At 39.9% G+C, this 18,602-nt stretch overlaps 1 long non-coding RNA gene across 5 annotated transcripts in view; it reads left to right on the top strand.

The window, feature by feature from the left end:
• The window catches only part of LOC109394850 (uncharacterized), a 140,250-nt gene that overhangs the window by 101,958 nt on the left and 19,690 nt on the right, over positions 1-18,602 (top strand). The gene's annotated exons all lie outside the window — the stretch shown is intronic.

Below are 18,602 nucleotides of genomic sequence, written 5' to 3'. Positions count from 1 at the left end.
TGGCTTGCCAGGAGACATGCCCGCCAGCGTGACTCGTGAGGACGGGCAGGGCGAGACCCAGGCTGAGTGCCCAGGAAGACCTGTGGGTGGAAATCACAGTCCTTTGCTTGAAGGCCTCTTGCTGCTGGGTGACACAGGTCTGCTCTCCTAGATATTGTCTGTTCCTTTTTCCTCCAAGAAAGCAAAATGACCTTGCAGTTTACTTTCCATTTTGCTCCAACTGGAATGTTCCAAAGGGCTTACTTTTTGCTTTCAGATGACCTTGGAGGGAAGCAGATAGTTGAACTTCTGTAAAGTGTATGTGACTGTTTGCTTGCTGGCTCTTTAGCCAATGAACATTTTTCTGCAGTAAGAGTGGGAAGCAAAATTGGCTGGTATTGAACCCCACTCTTTCTGCCTTTTGGAATATTTTTCTGGTGTATAACTGGTATTGGGAAAAGGAGACCCTCTGTAAATTTTATCGGTGATCTAGTAACCTTGATATGATTGGGGCTGTGTGGGAGAGCTTGATGGCGTAACCTGGGACTAATGGCTGGTATCCTAGTCACAAGTGCAGTTGGAAAATGAAGAGTTTCTTACTCCTCCCCTCTATGATGACACAACGTTTTAGTGTTAAGGCTACTCTTTTTTCTGGAGCTGTTTCGGCCAACATCCTACACGGTGATTTTTTTTGCCATGATGAGCCACGAAAACTACTTTTTTGAAGATTATGGGAATATGAATAATAATTCATATCTCTGTTAGGGTGAGCAACAATCCTGGTTTGCCTGGGACTGAGGCGTTTCCTGGGATATGAGATTTTCAACTTTAAAACCAGCATAATCCCAGACAAAGAGGAACTATTGGTCATCCTGTCATAAGAGGACAGCAGGGCGTAGAGCACTGGACTGAGAATTAGAAAGCCTGGTATTAAGTATTGGCTCTTCAACTGACCAGCTGTGTGGCCCTGGGTAACCCTTCCCAAGTGCAGTTCCCTCAGCTGCAAAATGAAAGTTCTGCCTGTACAGTCCGTGGGGTTCCTTCCTGCTTCAATTAGCCCATGATTCCAGGACTATTTACAGTGACTGAAATGGGAGCAAAGTGATCAAGAATCCATCTAATGTCTTCAAAAGGTTCCATTTCCAGCTTGGGTAGAGACCCTGCCCACCCTAGAAATCTGGAAATGCCTCCATCTCTTTTCCAACCAGCCTGTGCTACTCGGTCTCCCTGCCGTCGCCCCCTAGAGTTCCAAGCACGGACCCTCAGCCTGCTGCACCCGGCACACTCTGCACTCCGTTTTTGAAAACGCTGCCCTCCCACTGCCATGACCTTCGTGCAGCCTGTCATCACCCCCCACTTGGACTTGCTTGGCTTCTGCTGCCCCGTTTTTAAAAAGAACACGACCGCGTCATTAACTTTTCTCCATAACTGCTCATGAATTTGACCGACTGAGGCTTTCCTGTGCCTAACTATACATCAAAAAGTGTAGTTATACACTGACTTGGGGCAAACATTCTCATCGTGGTCTTAAAATAACATACTTCTTTTTTTAAAATTAAGTTTATTGGGGTGACAATGGTTAGTAAAATTAACATACTTCTTAATCGCAGTCTGACTCTTCCTTTCATCGTTAGCTCTAATTTGTAAGTTTAAAATAAAACCTTCTGCCATTATCAGGAACACAATTGCCATGTTGAGTTCCTTCTTGTTTTCAAAATTTTAATTTGAACTTACAGTTTGCCCATTTTGAGGTGGCTCACACAATTAAATAATACAAAACAAGATAATTAAGTGTGAAATTAGAACAGACACCACCTTATAGCAACAGATGAAGGGAAGGTCACCTAGCGCTTAAAATAAAATTATAATTATTAATAACTGCTAATAATAGGAACTAACTGTAATGGAGTGCTTGCCATGCCCAGCATTGGCACTTTTCATGGATTATGTCCATTTTCTAACACTGAAGGCACACAGGGAAACATTTGAGGCACACAGCTCTCATTGTCTGGTCAAAGAAAATGTATACATTGATTTCTAGAGAGCGACTTTTTCTGAACGAAATTAAAGGGACTGTTTTATGTGTGCACTTTTCTGAAGCGCTTTGGATCACATGTGGAAAACTTTTCAGTTATGATTTTGCAATGAACAAATGAACATTTTTCAATACAGTGCTTCTTGTTTTGTGGCAACTTAGGTGGCAACATAAACTGTAATTTAGCAGAATATTGAACTCATCATCAAGGGCTGAGTAATTTTCTTTTTTCTTTTGGATCATCTATGATGGCATAGGGATAGAATTTAGGAAATGTCAATCAGAGAATTGGGATGTCCACTTGAACATTCTCTTTAACACCAGATGACTTGGGTAACCCACTGTGAGGTCTAATGTACAGTTAGATCATTATCAATTTCTTTAACTATGAAGCAAGTGTTCTGAGCTCCTGTGGTTAACCTAGGACCATATATTTTATGTACTAAATGCATAGGCAGCAAAGTGGATATTCTCATTTGGTTCCTTATGAACCTAATTCTTATTTCCACTTGAGCGTGGGTAGTGGTTTTCCCAAAGAAGAGCTTTACATCTTCTCAAGCCCTTGCACAACACTTGGCAGAGATCCTAGAAGTCTGTACCATACAGCATGAAGGAATTCATTTTAGCATGAAACAATTTTAAAGGCATTTATTACCAGCAGACCTTCTTACCCAAGAAGAAACTACATCCTGATGAGCAAGCCAGAATAAAATTAACTGTAAAACACATTTCCTTATAGTTGAAAGAATGGATGCATTGTGTGGAGTTAAATTGATGGAGTTAATTGAAATGTAATTAATGTTGGGAAATGCCTTTTAATTCAATGAGTTTGCATTTGTGTTAAATGTTTGATACGGATTTGCATTTCCTGAAAATAACTAGGAAGTGAATTGATTTTATATGATAATTAAAACATTTCACCAGAATTTTTCAAAAAGAAGTATATCCTCCTGTAGTGCATGTGTGTGTGTGAGAGAGGGAGAAAGGGGGAAGTTATGTATCCGCTATATCTGTTGCCTACACCAAGTTGTTTGATGTAAATTAAAAAGACAGGGAAGGAATTAGGACCTAGCCATGGTTAACATCATTTACATTGACATTAATTGTAGTATGAAAATGTTTTTGTTGCTTCTGATTTTTGCTGTAATATCAAGATACAGTAACCTCTAATATCATGAGTGTCCCCTATTTTGTATTCATTGAGAATTGTTCACAATAATAACAATTAACTCTGAATAATACCTATAATTTGCCAGGTACCGAGTTAAGGGCTTTATGCATATAAACTCATTTGACCTAAATACCCTAAAGGGTATATGTCTTTATTATTATCCTTATTTTACAGATGGGAAACTGAATAACAGAGGTATTAACACAGCTCATAACTGGAGAATCCTGGATTCAAACCAGGGCACCCTGACTCCAGAGCAAATGCTCATACCACTAGATAATATGGCTGCTGTCATAGATCGGTGAATTTCATAAATGGCCTTAAATTGCTTCGATATGATATTTCATGGAGATAAAACACCCTATAAAACTGATCACAGTGAGAAAATTATTCCTCAAATCCTCTTACTCCCCGTAAAGTTACCTCTTTTGGAGAAAAATTGTGGTCCTACAATTTGCTTAGAATTAATCTGCCATGTTATTTGAAACAAAAATGTCTAGGAGTCTAATAGGCCTATTGTTTTGAATAGATAAAGCACTTTTCTTTTGGAAGACAAGGCAAACTAGCTCATATTCTTCCTAAGGGGATTATTAGAGCTAACTAGAATACACTAGTTTAAAAAATTGGGTTTACTTAAGAAAAATTCTTAAGAGATTCCTTGGGAAGAGACCTTCCCCTTGGGTCATCTTCCCCAATAGTAAGTGATTGATCAGATGTTTTAGAGTGCGTGGAGTTCAAGGCTCCCAGTTGGGCCAGTTCCTGGCACCTACAAAACACAGCGACCACGATGGCTAAGTGAAGTGACTTGTCCAGTCATCGATAGAGACAGGCGCTTCCACATCCCTTTCACAAAAGTCATGCAGTGTCTCAGAACCTGCACTTAATTGCTACTTACAGCTGAGCCCAAAACCTCCCACTGGGGTCTATTGTAATTATTGCACTCTAGGATTTTTTTTTTAACTACAAGAAATTGTTGGTTTTAGGATCTTTTGGTGATATACAAAAATCTACATTTGCTAGATTGTAGACAATCAGTATTTATTAAACCAAGATATACGTTGGCAAATTCTTTTTCCCTGGTTCCAAGTAATGGTATAATAAAGCCAAGTTAAGCTATCTATGATCAAGGTTATATATAAAGAAGAAATTTTTCCCAAAAGACAGGATGAGTTAAGTACTACCAAGTCAAGTAAAGTAGATTAATTAAAGAATTGAAAAATTCTCACTTGATTTAGCTTTCATATTTTTGTAATAAATAATAAGATAACTTAAAATGAAAATTGTTAGAAATGTATTATGTTATCAATACTTTCATTACCAAAAACACTTTCTCTCAACTTTCATTGGAGGCAGGTGAAGGCATTCTCATAGTCCGAGGGGGTCAGAGTGATAATTTTGAAACAGAAAGAAAGGTTGTCTCAAGTGTTGGGAATCACAGACTATGGTGAGTTACCGTAAAGAACCTGGAAGCCTCCTTCTGTTATTTTCTTGGAACAAGATTCACTCATTTATTATTTCAACATATATATATTGAGTTTCTACTGTGTGTGCTAGGCACTTCATATAAGATTGTTTTGAAAGTGCCATGGGCAGAAACAATTAATACATAACAGTGATAAGATAATTAAAAATGTAAATTATTAGATAGTCCTTCTGACATCAATAATTGATTTACATAATGCACTTTCTTTCCTGTCTGTGTTCAATCTTTCACGTGTGTACGCACGCACACACACACACACGACAGAAGAGAATAAAACATATTTGGCTCCCTATTTTTTTGTTTTTTTTCCCAGCATTCTCAGCATATTTACTAGTGGAAAAATCCAAGACATGAAAACTTTTGTGACTCAATTTTTTAAATTCATAACTGAAGACAATAAAGTCGCATACCTGAAAAGTTTATAGATGTTATTATATTCTCTATTGTGGAAGTAACCACATAAATATACAAATCTGGCTTTTCCCCCCCTATTTTAGTTTTTCTTGTCAAGGTGATCTTTTCACAGGTCCCCACAGGTTTCTCAGGCCTTTAAAAAATAAATGCCTCATGGACAGATTATGGTATAGAAAATAACTTGTTTTTGATTCATTCAATAAAAATGTATTGTGTGTTCATTTTATATCAGCATTGTCTTAGGAATAGAGAATAAAATGATGAAGAGGTACCTTTTGGTTTTGAAGGTATGCACAATTCATCTAGGCACAATCAAGTTGAGAGGCAGACATGAAAATGAACAACCATGATATGTAGTGATGAAGTGCTATAATAATAGAATAGTGACATGCTACAGGATCTTAGAGGAAGAAAGCATCTACATTTGAAATTATTGATATAGTACAGAAAAAAATCCCTCACATTTCCAATTAAGTAGCCCAAACATTTGGAATAAATTATTTGTGCCATAGTACAAGGCAGTTTTGTTTTTATGAATTCTCGACTTTAAAATTTATAATCATAAAGTTTTACTTAGGGTAAGAAAAAAGCAATGATGTAATTTGCTCTTGGCTTCTCTATTTTGGTCTCTGACATCAAGGGCTTTGTGGGGAGAGTCTGAGTGTGGAATGCAATGTCCATGTCTTATGCTTTTCCATTTTTGAAATCAAAGTACTCAATCAGCATTAATTAGGAGATATTGTGCTGTAATTTCCAAGTGCATATACAATGGGCAGTCTTCTAAATTGTGTGCAATTTTCCTTTTCTTTCGAATTTCCACATGGAGCTTTCCCTATTATATATTAAATTGAGAGGCAGTTAGTTTCACATTGTGGGCATCCAAACATGAGGTTTTGATATTTCCGTGTGTCACGTGCAATGTATGCCTACTTCTGGAAAACCTGATACCAGTCGCTCTCCCCATTGCAGACACTTTACGGGCTTCTGGTAACAAACTTGGAACCGTTCCTTTTGGTTTTATCAATCATGTCGGAGGGATTCGAAACCACATTTAATTACACATGACAGAAAAGCTTCATGTGCTAATGTTCTTCTGGTTGACCCCCCATGAACGCCTGCTAAAATTTTCATAAGCCCTGGAGACAATTCTCCAGAGTATCCCCCAGAGCATTTCCTGGACACCGATGATGCAAGAGTTCCCCATCCCATTGATGGTTGTCCCAGAGCTCCCCAGGATGAGTTCTCCCATCCTCTGAAAGCTGCTCATGGACCACGCTGCTACTATAAATGGCTGAAATGTGATGCAGCTTCCCCTGCAACTTCCTCCAAGCCAGCCTAATGGAGATTAAGATCCATTAAGAGCTCTTTGCTGCATGTGCAATTTCTATTGATCAGATTGACTCATTTCATTTTAGCCAATGATCCTATTACAAGAGCTGCCTCCTTCCAATGTTTTACCGGCACAGGGAAACCTACGAATGCCCTGTCCTGTCACAGGCGAGAGAGAGAAGGGCGCTCTGGCTTGAGTTGCGTTTTCCAGCTCCTGCTAAGCGTCGCTTGCAGCCTGTGATTCCTACAAGTTTTGGGGAAGAATTATTTATCATTCGTGCTCTTACGTAGGATGGGTTTGGAGGTTAGAAGTCTATGTGATTCACTTAAAAAGGAAACCTTTGATTGTACACTTACGTTAACCACAATATAGAAGTAGACGAAGTTCAGTATGAGCAACTCTGTGGCTTGGAAATGGGGTTTCCCTAAATGGGAAACCTGTGAGGGAAGCAGCTAAAGGAAACGTGTGCTGATCGTGACATGCTGGATTAAATTATTAGTCATCTTTGTGTGTAAAAGAAGGTATTAAACTAGTGGCAGACATTATAGTTTTCGTGGTCAACACTAAGTGGAATCATGGATTTTTAAAAGATGTAAGAAGTGCACGTTCTAGAAAGAGTTTATGAGAAAGGATAAGAGTAGCAGCACACGTAGCAGTGCCGCTATCCTGTGTGAAATCCTTCTTTGCCTAATTACATGAATATATTGCATGGTATTAATTATTTGCATATGCAAATCCCTTTGTATGCCCCAAACATTTTCACATAGATGAATAATGAGTTCAACTGCCACTCATTGAGCACCTATTAAATACTATATCTTTAACACAGATTGTGATGTTTTGTCCCTTTAAGAACCCTATAAGCCTTAAATTACTACCAGCCATAATTTAGATGAGGAGATAAAGACACAGGGAAGTCAAATGATCGACCTAAGGTCTTGACATGGAAGTAGCACAGTCTGCTTTCTAACTCAACCTGACTGGTTTCAAGGGTAGATTTTGTTTTGTTTTTTAAGTCACTCTCCATTTTATTAACTGGCTGGATTCTCTTAAGAACTTTGCTCAGTGGGTAAGGTATTATTAATTCTAAAGCTCAGAGATAGACCACCTATCCTAGGTGTCACAATGCATGATAGCCGTGTCAGGATTAGAACCTAAGTTCTAAGTTGCCTGACGTATCACCTTCTCATATCATGTTACAACCAAAATTTAGATAGCGCTGTGGAATATTTATACAATAATTATGGAAGTAAATTTCTGGAGGTGAAATTCATTATCGGTGACTGGAATTCTAGTTTGACTTCTATACTTTGATCTGTACTCTGTAACCCTTACTCTAGTTCTTTGTTACGTAAGAGCTTCAACAATGAAGTTGATGTGGAATGTTATATTAGGCCCAAATTAAGGAGAGAGGATGAGGATGGATAGCCCCTTTAAAGAAATAGTTCTTATTTATTTTGAGGCAGTAGAAATTTCTTGAATTTTTTCACGGACAGATACGTCCTGATGTAGAGTTGGCATGGGCTCTACAGATGATAAGATATTTCTTAAATCTGCTTGCCAAAGTAACTCATTGAGTTTGGGAATCACTGTTTGTCAGTGTCATCTGATTTTTGGAAATCCAATGAACTGCTTTTCATTGGAAAAGCAGCCATTTCAATTACGAAGCTAGACAAACATGTTTTGTACAAACGTTGTCTTAGTTTGGAGGTGAATTAGAGCTACCATGAACTTTCTTCGTTAAAAACAATAAATATCATTTGATTTTTAATCAGAGTTGTCTGAGAAACTAATGAAGTGATGCAATTCGGAATACTCTCAAGCAGGAAATAATGTGGGAGTGATCAGGTTGCAAGACCAGGTTCCCTGAAAAACATTTAGCATGTGCCTGAGTCCCAGCTTAATCCTTCACGACACACCTACACTAGTCACACATGGCCATGAAAAGTGATTTAGAAGCATGTGGGGAATATAAATCTTGCTCCATATGTTGAAAAGTTCAGATGTTTTTCTGTTAGATGTGCATCTTTTAGGTTGGGAATAAAAACAAGTAATGATTTGGGTTGGGAAACAAGCCAATAGCAACCAAGCATTTTTCTTGAAAACAGTTGATTGATCTGGACTCTGCTAAGTTTCTTAGAGCTTTTTCAAAAGGTGCCTTTTATACTTATTCACTATAAAAAGAACATATTTTGCTTATTTCCTCATGTCTGCATAATATTTCAAATAGCCACTGAAGAATATCTATTTTTAAGATGCTATATTTGGGCTTCTGAGAGCTGCTCCAAATTGATCATGTGTCTTTTCCTTGAAAGTGGCATTAGAATAAAGATATTCCCTCATCTGGTATGTTGAGAGGAAGCAAAATCCCAGAACCAAGAAATCTACTTGGGTTATGTGAGATGTATAGGTGAACGTATGTCGTGGTACATTAAAAGACCAACATTTTAGGGGCAGCTTGATGTTCGCCATCATTGCCCAATCAAACATGCTCTGTGAGCTAGTTTTTTTTCCTGCCCCTGGATACAGTTCAGTGGAGGTCCATTCGTTTTCTGCATTCTCGATAAGAATAAGTCTTCCGGTGCTTCTAATGATAAAGGAGGTCTTATTTTAGACAATTCATAACATTATTGGAGGTCGAAGCTGTTTCCTCTTCCATTTCGAGGTGCTGCAAATGGGAAGCTGCAGGGAGGGTGTGGGAGTCGGGCTGGCATCCTCTCAATTTCTCGGTCTGGCACTCCTCTTCTCCATGGTAACCAGCCCCGCCTGGGACTCACTCTGGTTTTTCCAGGGTTGGAGCCAGAGGAGGGAGGCACGGTAAGGCCCCAACAGGCCTTCCTGGACTTGCACTGCTGTGATCTGGAGTTGGTGTTCTCTCAGCATGGTCAACACTTAACGGGAATGCGTGCATGCGTGTACTTCCTCATGTAGACTGCTTTGGGGACTCCTCAGAAAAACCCCTGCAGCCAGAGGTACTTCTTGGTCTTTCAGTTCAAGGCTTTTATCATCCTTTAGGAGGTTGTTGTATAGAGTCACCCTAGAAGGAGTGCTTGGTCATAAGTTGTGAGTAGTTTATCTAGCACCCCACTTTTTAATGAAGGGGGACATCCTTGGCCTCTATCTTTCTGTGCTCAGTGTTTTGGGCTTGAATCAAAGCTGAGAGAGAAAGAACATCCTATTAATATCATTATGCACAGAAACTGAAGTCGACAGCTTGGTGCACCAGAGCGAGCACTGCAATGACCTAAGTGGCCATGCCAGGTCCTAGCGCTTCCATCATCCCAGGCACACCGGTAGGTACAACTCTCTTCACCTCTGTTTCCCAGACAAGGAAATGGGACCAAAAGAAGTGACTAGCTTTCTCAGGGCCCACAGCTGGTAAGTGGGGGTGGATTAGGAACCATTACACCAGGGGAGCGTGGGAGCTTTTCAAATGTAAAATTTGAGGTCACATCCCAGACCTCCTGTCCCAGACACTTTGGAGAGGGACCCCCGCAAGGTGAGTTTAACACCCTCCCCCGAGGGATAGTGCGAAGACATTTGAGAACCACTGCAGTCCAGTATAGTCAGGGAATAGTGAGTTCTCATCTGTGCTTTGGCATAGATTAAATTCAGAAAGGCACGGAAGTCGGATTAAGCCTGTTTTTCGGGTAGCTGCCAAAGCTTCGAAGCCCCTTAACTTTCCTAATAAGGAAAACTCAAACGAAATGCGGCGTTGCTCTGGGGCACTGTTGTAAGTGGTGTATATACAATGACTCATTTAGCCTTCGTTTGCTGGGGTGCCCATTATACAGCTGAGGAACTCTCGCAATGGATCATGAGGGTATCTGCTCTAGGTTGCAGTTCTACTAGGAAGCGGATCAGAGATCTGTACTCAGGGAGCTGGCGCAGCCCCTGATCCTACCACTGAGAGGAACTGTCTCTTAGGATGTCACCCCAGCTCTGCTGACCTGACTGTATTTGGGTTTACATGGAAATAGCAACGCAGACCATAGGTTCTTTTTGGGAAGGAAAACTTTAACGCTTCTCTCTCTCAAGACTTCTGAAAGGTTGGATGAGGAACACATTTATGGAGGTTTTTTTCATAAAGAAAGCCATTTATCCGTTCTTTCAGATACTCTAAAATCTATTCTGGGAATAAGCCAAACATCATGTGAATTTGCATCTTTGTAGATATACTTTTACTAAGATGCATTTTAACATTATGCAATTGACCTACATAGGAGAATGTTACAAAAAACAGTGCTGTGAAATGAGTTGTATTTATTCTAAGGATATTGTGAAAGAGAAATTTCTCATCCTGTTACTTAGTGACTTCTTTCTGAGAACCCGAGGTGCTTTTTCAGGCATTGGTAGCAGGAATAAGCTTGCTTTTCCTGAGCAGCTGATTTATTTTTGTCTTGTGGATACAGAGAACCATGTAATTAATCAAGGTTCTGCCTTTGTGTTATGGGTACAGCTGTGTCGTGCCCCCCCAACCCCCAGTTCATATGTTGAAGTCTTAACCCCCAGTACTTCAGAATGTGACTGTATTTGGAGATAGGGTCGTTAAAGAGATTATTAAGTCGGGTTTATTAGCATGGTCCTTAATCCAATATGACTGATGTCCTTATAAGAAAAGGAGATTAGGACACAGACATGGACAGAGGGAAGACATTGTGAAGACAGCCAGCTACAAACCAAACAAAGGCCTCAGAAGAAACCAATCCTGCTGACACCTTGATCTTGGATTTTTAGCCTCCAGAATTATGAGAAAATAAATTTCTGTAGTTTCAGCCACCCAGTCTGTGGTACTTTGTTATGACAACCCCAGTAAACTAATACATTTTGTATTAGTGGTTGCATGCTACCTTCATGAACCACATCTAACAAATGGAGAGGAGCTCATGTCATTCCTTTTATATGGTAAACTTACTTCTCACTTCATCTACTTTTTCCTTTTCTTCTTTGCTTTTTACTTCCTTATTTACTTCTTTCTATCTCTCATGCTGCTGCCATCCTTGCTGGGTACCATGTTGTGCTTGGCATTCCCTATGGGCTGCCTACTCTCATTGTTGTAGAGCTGGCTTGGAAAGATGGTCTGCTGGATGGAGCTCTTGCACTCTTCCCAGGGCCCAGGGAGAGGCATGGGCTCTGCCTCCAGGCCTGTGATGTAGTCATGTGTCCCCCTGTTTCTCACCTATGTGACCAGGCCACCCAGACTTTGCCCTGACTCTTGAACCCAAGCTACAACACACACAGTTTCTGCTTGCAAGCCTGTGGTGGTATCTGTCCTGAAGTTGATTCGCAGGACTGTTTTCTCTAGAGTAATCCAACCAAGCCCCCATGTGCTACCCTTCCTGCTTGGAGCGTCTACCTCTTCTGAATGCAGAGTACCCTTGGGGTTACTCCTGTACCTTTTGCAGTAGATTCTTTTTCTATGCCCTGGATGGCAACTTTTCTAGAGACACAGTTGTCCCTTTTCCTTATAGCTCTCTATCTTCTTTTGTTTTTCAGGAATTTTCCTGTTTCTGACTCAGCAAGGTCCCATTTTTTTTTCACACGCACACACACACACACATATTTGGCTTATATATAATTTAGAAATATAAATGAATATATATTTAAATTTTATTCTACATAATTATATATATAAAATATATTTTTATTTTCAAATTTTGTTGTAAAAATGTTTTCTACCACTTTTAAGGATCTGTCTGGGGAGGGGAAGATTGAAGGGCATGCTTAATTCACTATGATGAAATGGAAATTTACTTATATTTTATATTGTGACTTACATATTATTTTGTGAGTTACCTTACTTTCCTTTTGAAATGAGGTTGTTTATACATACATTCACATCTAAGTAATACGGCAGAGCATATGTGTGACTTGGACTAATTTTTTTCACCTATCCTTGATTATTTCCTTAAATGTAGAATATGAGAGATTCCTCAGGTTCTACCAGCTACAAGTGAAGTTCAGGGAAACTGGATTCTTGCATTTGTCTGAAGTCCCATCTTGCTGTGGTGACAGATACAAAGGACACACAGCCCCCCCTCAAAATACTGAAGAATATGGTCAATTTTTCCATGAGGGGATTGTAAGATGGGTTAGCATTTTTTAGCACAATAGCAATGTTTTCTTATTAAATCCTCTTTAGGTGTCTCTAACATCACCCTCAGTGTGGTAGTTGTTCTCCCCAAATCTCTCTTTTCCACCCCTATCTCGGAACTCTTGCTCACTTCCTGTACATTCCCTCTCCCTGCCTCCCTCTCCTCTTTCGTTATGCCCTTTCTTCTTCAGTCAGTCAAGTTCCTTGCAGTTTTTGTTCTCCCTTCTCAAAACATATTCCACTCACCAGCACATCAGCACAGACAGAATCTTTGATCCTGTCGGACAAGATGCACCAGTTTCATATAGATGTGTGAGGTCTGACAATTAAGTTCGCGAACTTGCTGCAACGATGTTGCTAACCTTTTTTGGACATCAGAGGGATTATTCATTATGAATTTGTACCAACTGGACAAACAGTTAACCAAGTTTACTATTTGGAAGTGCTGAAAAGGCAGCGTGAAAAAGTTAAACCATCTTAATTTTTCACCAACAATTTGTGGCTCTTGCATCACAATAATACACGACACTGTCTGTGAGGGAGATTTTAGCCAGTAAACAAATAACTGTATTGGAACACCCTCTCTACTCACCTGATCTGGCCCCCAATGACTTCTTTCTTTACCCGAAGAGAAAGGATATATTGAAAGGAAGACATTTGGATGACATTCAGGACATCAAGGGTAATACAACGACAGCTTGATGGCCATTCCAGAAAAAGAGTTCCAAAATGGCTTTGAAGGGTGGAGTAGGCCCTGGTGTCAGTGCATAGTTTCCAAGGGGAGTGCTTCGAACGTGACAGTAGTGATATTCAGCATGTATCACTTTTTGTAGGATGAGTTCACGAACTTAATTGTCTGACCGCATATAATGCATCCCCTGGGCTTTGTCAGAGGTGCTGTTTTCAATGGGAAATGTACAAGGAGAGGAACAAATTGAGACTCCTCTGCTGCCCTGGGACCAATTTGTCCAAAGAGGCATTTGGAATCTGTCTAATGACCTTAATCTCAGACGCCAGTTGGAAACAATTGTGCAACTAAGACTTACTGATTTGTAACTGGAGACGTTCATTCCGATTCTTGGTGGGGTCCATGTAGATGATGTCCCTGTTGACATGTGAGGGTAGTTAACTCCTCTGCCTGCCATCATGATGTGCATTAAAATTCTTGGAGTGGAAGTATGAAGTAATAATTAAGGGTATGGACTTGGTGTCTCACAGAGCTGCATTCCAATCTTGACTCTCCATTTACTTGATAAGAGACCTTGGGCAAGTTACTAAATTTTGATAAGGTTCAGTTTCCCCATCCATAACAAAGAGATAATAATGCTACCTCCCTTAAGGCATTACTGAAACTTTAAATAAGGTAATGTATGTGAGAAACAGTTGAGATGACTTTCTTTGAGTCCACAAATGCCTTAACAGAGCCTGTAGGGTCCTGTAGGATCCTGACTTCTAGTGGAGTCCGACCACCTATGCTCTTACTTCCAACGCCAAGGATGGACTCCAAACACTAGTTACATTTAATAAGGTGCCGTGCACGGGCTGTGCTGTTCTCTAGGGATAAAGAGATTACGAGACATGGCTCCTGGCCTGGAGGCATTCACATTTTATTAGGGAGCAAGAGGCTCATGAAGAAACTACCAATCCTGGTTGTTAAGCATTAAACCAGTGGTTAACTGTTAGGAAAAGAGAAGGGAGATAGCTATTAATTTTGCTTGCGTAAAAGAAGGTGAGTGGAAAGAAATATAGTCAATCTGGACAACTCACTATTTCTCTCAAAGTCATTAATGAAATTCCAAGGTCTCTGCAATGTGGGATTTATTTTACAGAAAAGGATGCAAGAAGAATGAAGACAGCCAGAATGACAGCCATGCTGGAGGGCCCAATGCAGAGTCACTTTCTTTCCCCCCAGCAAATTCATTTCCCTAAGTGTCCAAATAGATGTTTCATAGAGAGGCGGAGGCCATTTGCCACCTCCCAGCTTTGCAATCCCAGCTTTATTTTAGTAAATAACCAATATTGCAGAGTATTTCAAGTGGTTCTGGGCACTTAGATCACAGCTCTGAGCAAGTGCTCTGGGTTCTTTTTCTGTAAGATTTTCCTGTCCTCGTGTAGCTGTGCATGAAGACTGTGGCAAAGCTGGGTGTCCTCAGATGGAAGCCAGGTTTCTCTGTCACTGGTAGGCAGTGTTAGACTCATGGTGACACTGTTGACAACCATGGCCCATCTTCCCTGCTTGAATTCCTTAGCTCATCATGTACCCTTCCCCTAGAATTCGCTTCCCACTTCCTTTTCCTTCAATATCCAGTTCACAAAACATTTGGGTACATACTTCCTTTCTCTTCAGCCTATAACAGGCAATGACTGTGTCTTATGATCTTTGTGTCCCTAAAGTCCTTCACACTCATTGGAGACTCCACAAGTGTTGGCAGAATAAATGATCTAGAGCAGGGGTCGGCAAACTGCTGCTCACGAGCCACATGCAGCTCTTTGGGTAGGTTCTGCCTCAAAAGTTTGGCGACCCCTGGAAGAGCCAATCCTGTCCCTCACAACAATTTAAAAATTATTCGAGAACCATAAATGTATTTTTACATAAACACCATTATATGAATAATATCTGTTAAAAATTTTGTAAATGAAGCTATGATAGTTTTATTTTCATTTTCAATTTTACTTCAGAGCCACATGTACGTACCCAAAGAGACGCATGTGGCTCGGGAGCCGCAGTTTGCTGACCCCTGGCGGCTCTTCCATCTCAAAAGTTTGTCGACCCCTGATCTAGAGAATGGATGTGAGAACTCTAAGACCCTGGTAAAAGAGTTCTCCAGACATGACATGATAAAGAGAGGTTGTAGTGAGAAAGAAGAAAGGGTCTGTGTTACTTTTTTTTTTAAAGAAATTTTTTGGGGAACAGTGTGTTTTTCCAGGACCCATCAGCTCCAAGTCAAGTAGTTGTTTCAATCTAGTTGTGGAGGGTGCAGCTCCTTGGCCCATGTGGGAGTCGAACCGGCAACCATGGTTTTATGAGCCTGCGCTCTGATCACCTGAGCTAACCAGCTACCCCTGGTTTGTGTTATGTTTAATTCATGAAAATTTGATCTATCTAGCATGGTCACCAGACCAAATTGGAATTTTGGTTCTCATTTGATTTCTGAACATGAGAAGGAATAACTCATTTGTTTACAAAGGTAGACTGCCAATTCCTTAGTTATTAGGCTGGACTGTATTGCTCAAGAAGTCACAGATTAGATATGGGGCTGGATTTCCAGGCCATCTTGGGGAAAATTAAATAAATTAATTTTAGTTAGTTGGGCTACACGTATTCAAACTAGTACAAGTTTGACGTCAATCCCAGAAAGAATGTAATGAAACACTTTACTCTGAATTTAAAGATAAAAATGATGGCATATCACCACCCAGATCAAGGTCTTTAAAAAGGGGTTATGTTCTCCTAACCTGGCAGCGTTGACTCAAATAATTCCTGCCATTAGTACCATGTGATACTTGAATAACAGCAACACCTCAGCTAAGATTCTAAATTTGACTGTTGCTAAACCATATTGCCTTTTTCTGGATGTTTATAAAGAGTGCTGATTGTCCCAGTGCAGTGAACATATTGCAATCATACTAATTTATAAGACAGCCCTAGAGCTTTTAAACAGACAGGTGGTGACACAGGGATGGGAGATTCAAGTTTTATCTTTTTGTCCTATTGTTTGTATGGAGTACAGAGAAAACAAAAATTGTTTGTTATAGAGCTATATAAATGCAGTGAGTAGAACATGTACTTAACAAAATTATTTCTGTGAAGTCTCCATAATGAGGAAAAATTTTTTCCCTCCTGTACTCTACAGTCTCACTATTAAAACAAGAGGTAAAATACCATAAGTCAAATTGGGAAAAAGGGTTTATTGATTTTTTTACTTTTTAAAAAAATTTTTGGGAAATTGGGGGAAGGGGAACAGGCAAGTTGCTATCCTTTTGTTCTTCAGTCTAGTTGTGGAGGACGTTGCTTCACTGGCCCAAGTTGGCACCGTCATTGCGCTCTTCCCGAGTGAGGCAGATCAGTTGCCGGCTTCTGGATGGCTGCTCATGCTGGCTGCTGGCTACACACGGTAGCCCATGGCAACCTACCTGCTGTCACCGGCGACTCACGGCAGCCCAGCTCCAGGTCGAGCTGTTGTTCAGCATCTTAGCTGTAGAGGGCAGTGTCACTGGCTCTCATATGTGGGATCCGAACCGGGGCCCTCTGGCGTCTCAAGCCAGCTCTTAACCAACGCGCCACTCGGCCAGCCCAAAAGGGGTTTATTTTTAAAAGCAAGTGTAGTGTGCATTTTGGGATCAAAACAAAACCAACCCTAATCATCATTTATTTTGCTGCACAATAAAAGCCAATATTCAAGATGACAATATTAAGGCACTGTAAGATTTCCCTACGCAAAAGATTTCATTATATCAATAGCATAATTTCATTAAAGAGATGGAAAAAATAAAATCGAATTTAAACCAGGAAGCTCTCAATATTAGCTTGAAATTAGCAATTCTTCCTGTTTAATAATTAAGAAGTCCTTCTATGTGTGACATTCTATGCCATGAACATTTCAGTTCATAGGAGCTTTTTTGTTTCTAAGTACCACTAAGTACCAAATCATATCATGTATATGTGACTATATAGAAAACATATAAATATATATAACATTTCATCAAACAGATTGATGATTGGTACTATTGTTTTGGAAACCCTGAATTTCAGCAGACTTGACATGGTCCACATTCAACACCCTTGAGAAAAGCCATATCATGGTGCTTGCAAAAAATATTTGACCTTTATTGTGGGGTGAGTGGCGCTAGTTAAAGTAGTGCTAATTTGGGAAAGTTTTATTGCCTTCTCTGTGCTGGGCACTATTTGAGATATGGAGACATGGCAGTGAACAAACATGGAATGTGAGGGCTAGTGGTTATGCTTTTGGTTGTTTGATAAACCCAACAAGAATACTGCTACAACCTAGCATACTTAATCGGGATAATGTTCCATCTCCCGTGCCTGTACTTTGTTTCACATTTATAGCTGAAAGTTGGTCTAAAAGCATGTGAAGAAACATTGAGCAATGTTCAAACAGAGTGCAAAGAATGGGGATGTGGATAAATTATCACATCTAGAGACTTGAAGACAAAAAACACTTTCTAATGTGCCTTTTCAAAAGCAACGATGCATGGGGATATGAAAGACAGTTTGGGGAATATAATCAATAATGTTGTAAAGACTGTAGGGTATAAGATGGACACTTGTCTTATTAAGGAGACGACTTCATGGATGATGTAGATGCCTGACCACTGCACTGTACACCTGAAGCTGAAGCTGAATAATAATGAATGTCAACTTTAATTTAACATATATGTATATAGTCACAGGATGTGGAGTACAGCATAAGGAATAGAGTCAGTGGAACTGTAACAACTATATATGATGTCAGAGGGGTAGTAGATTGGGGAGGGGGTTATCACTTTGTGAGGGGTATACATGTTTAACTATTATGTTGTTTTGTACACCTGAAACTAAAACAATCAAACAAACACAAACAGAAAACAAAACAAAACAAAACAACAACAACAAAAAAACCCCAAAGCAACAATGCGGTCACAATTGCATATAGATGCCAGCAGTTACAAAACACCCCTTACCATGATCTTCCACTAGTAACACTTTAATTCTGCATAGCTAGGGCTTTACTGTTTAAGAAAGGCTTTTTGACACATTCCTCATTCTGTGTATCAGTCAGGGAAGATGCCATCTCCATTTTACAAATCCAGAGATGGGGGTTTCAGTGGGTTTTCAATGGTCACTCAGTAATTAAGTTGTGTAACTAAGAGTAGGACTCAAATCTTTGTGCAATTACTCCACCTTGTTTTTCTGGGCACCTCGATATCACTTCTTTCACAGGCTTTGTTGGTTTCTCATAGGACTGTGATCCCTGGAAATTTTATTTTCTAAAATTATTATAGTTAAAGTGATGTGTGCGGATTTGATAGATATTCTTGTGTCCCGATGCTGGAGGCTGAGAATTCTAAAAGCAAAATCCTGACCAATAATATAAA

The sequence above is a fragment of the Hipposideros armiger genome, unplaced genomic scaffold, assembly GCF_001890085.2.
Source record: "Hipposideros armiger isolate ML-2016 unplaced genomic scaffold, ASM189008v1 scaffold_441, whole genome shotgun sequence".
NCBI lineage: Eukaryota > Metazoa > Chordata > Mammalia > Chiroptera > Hipposideridae > Hipposideros > Hipposideros armiger.
Note: the sequence above shows the minus strand (reverse complement) of the source record. Positions and strands in the feature narration are given on the sequence as shown.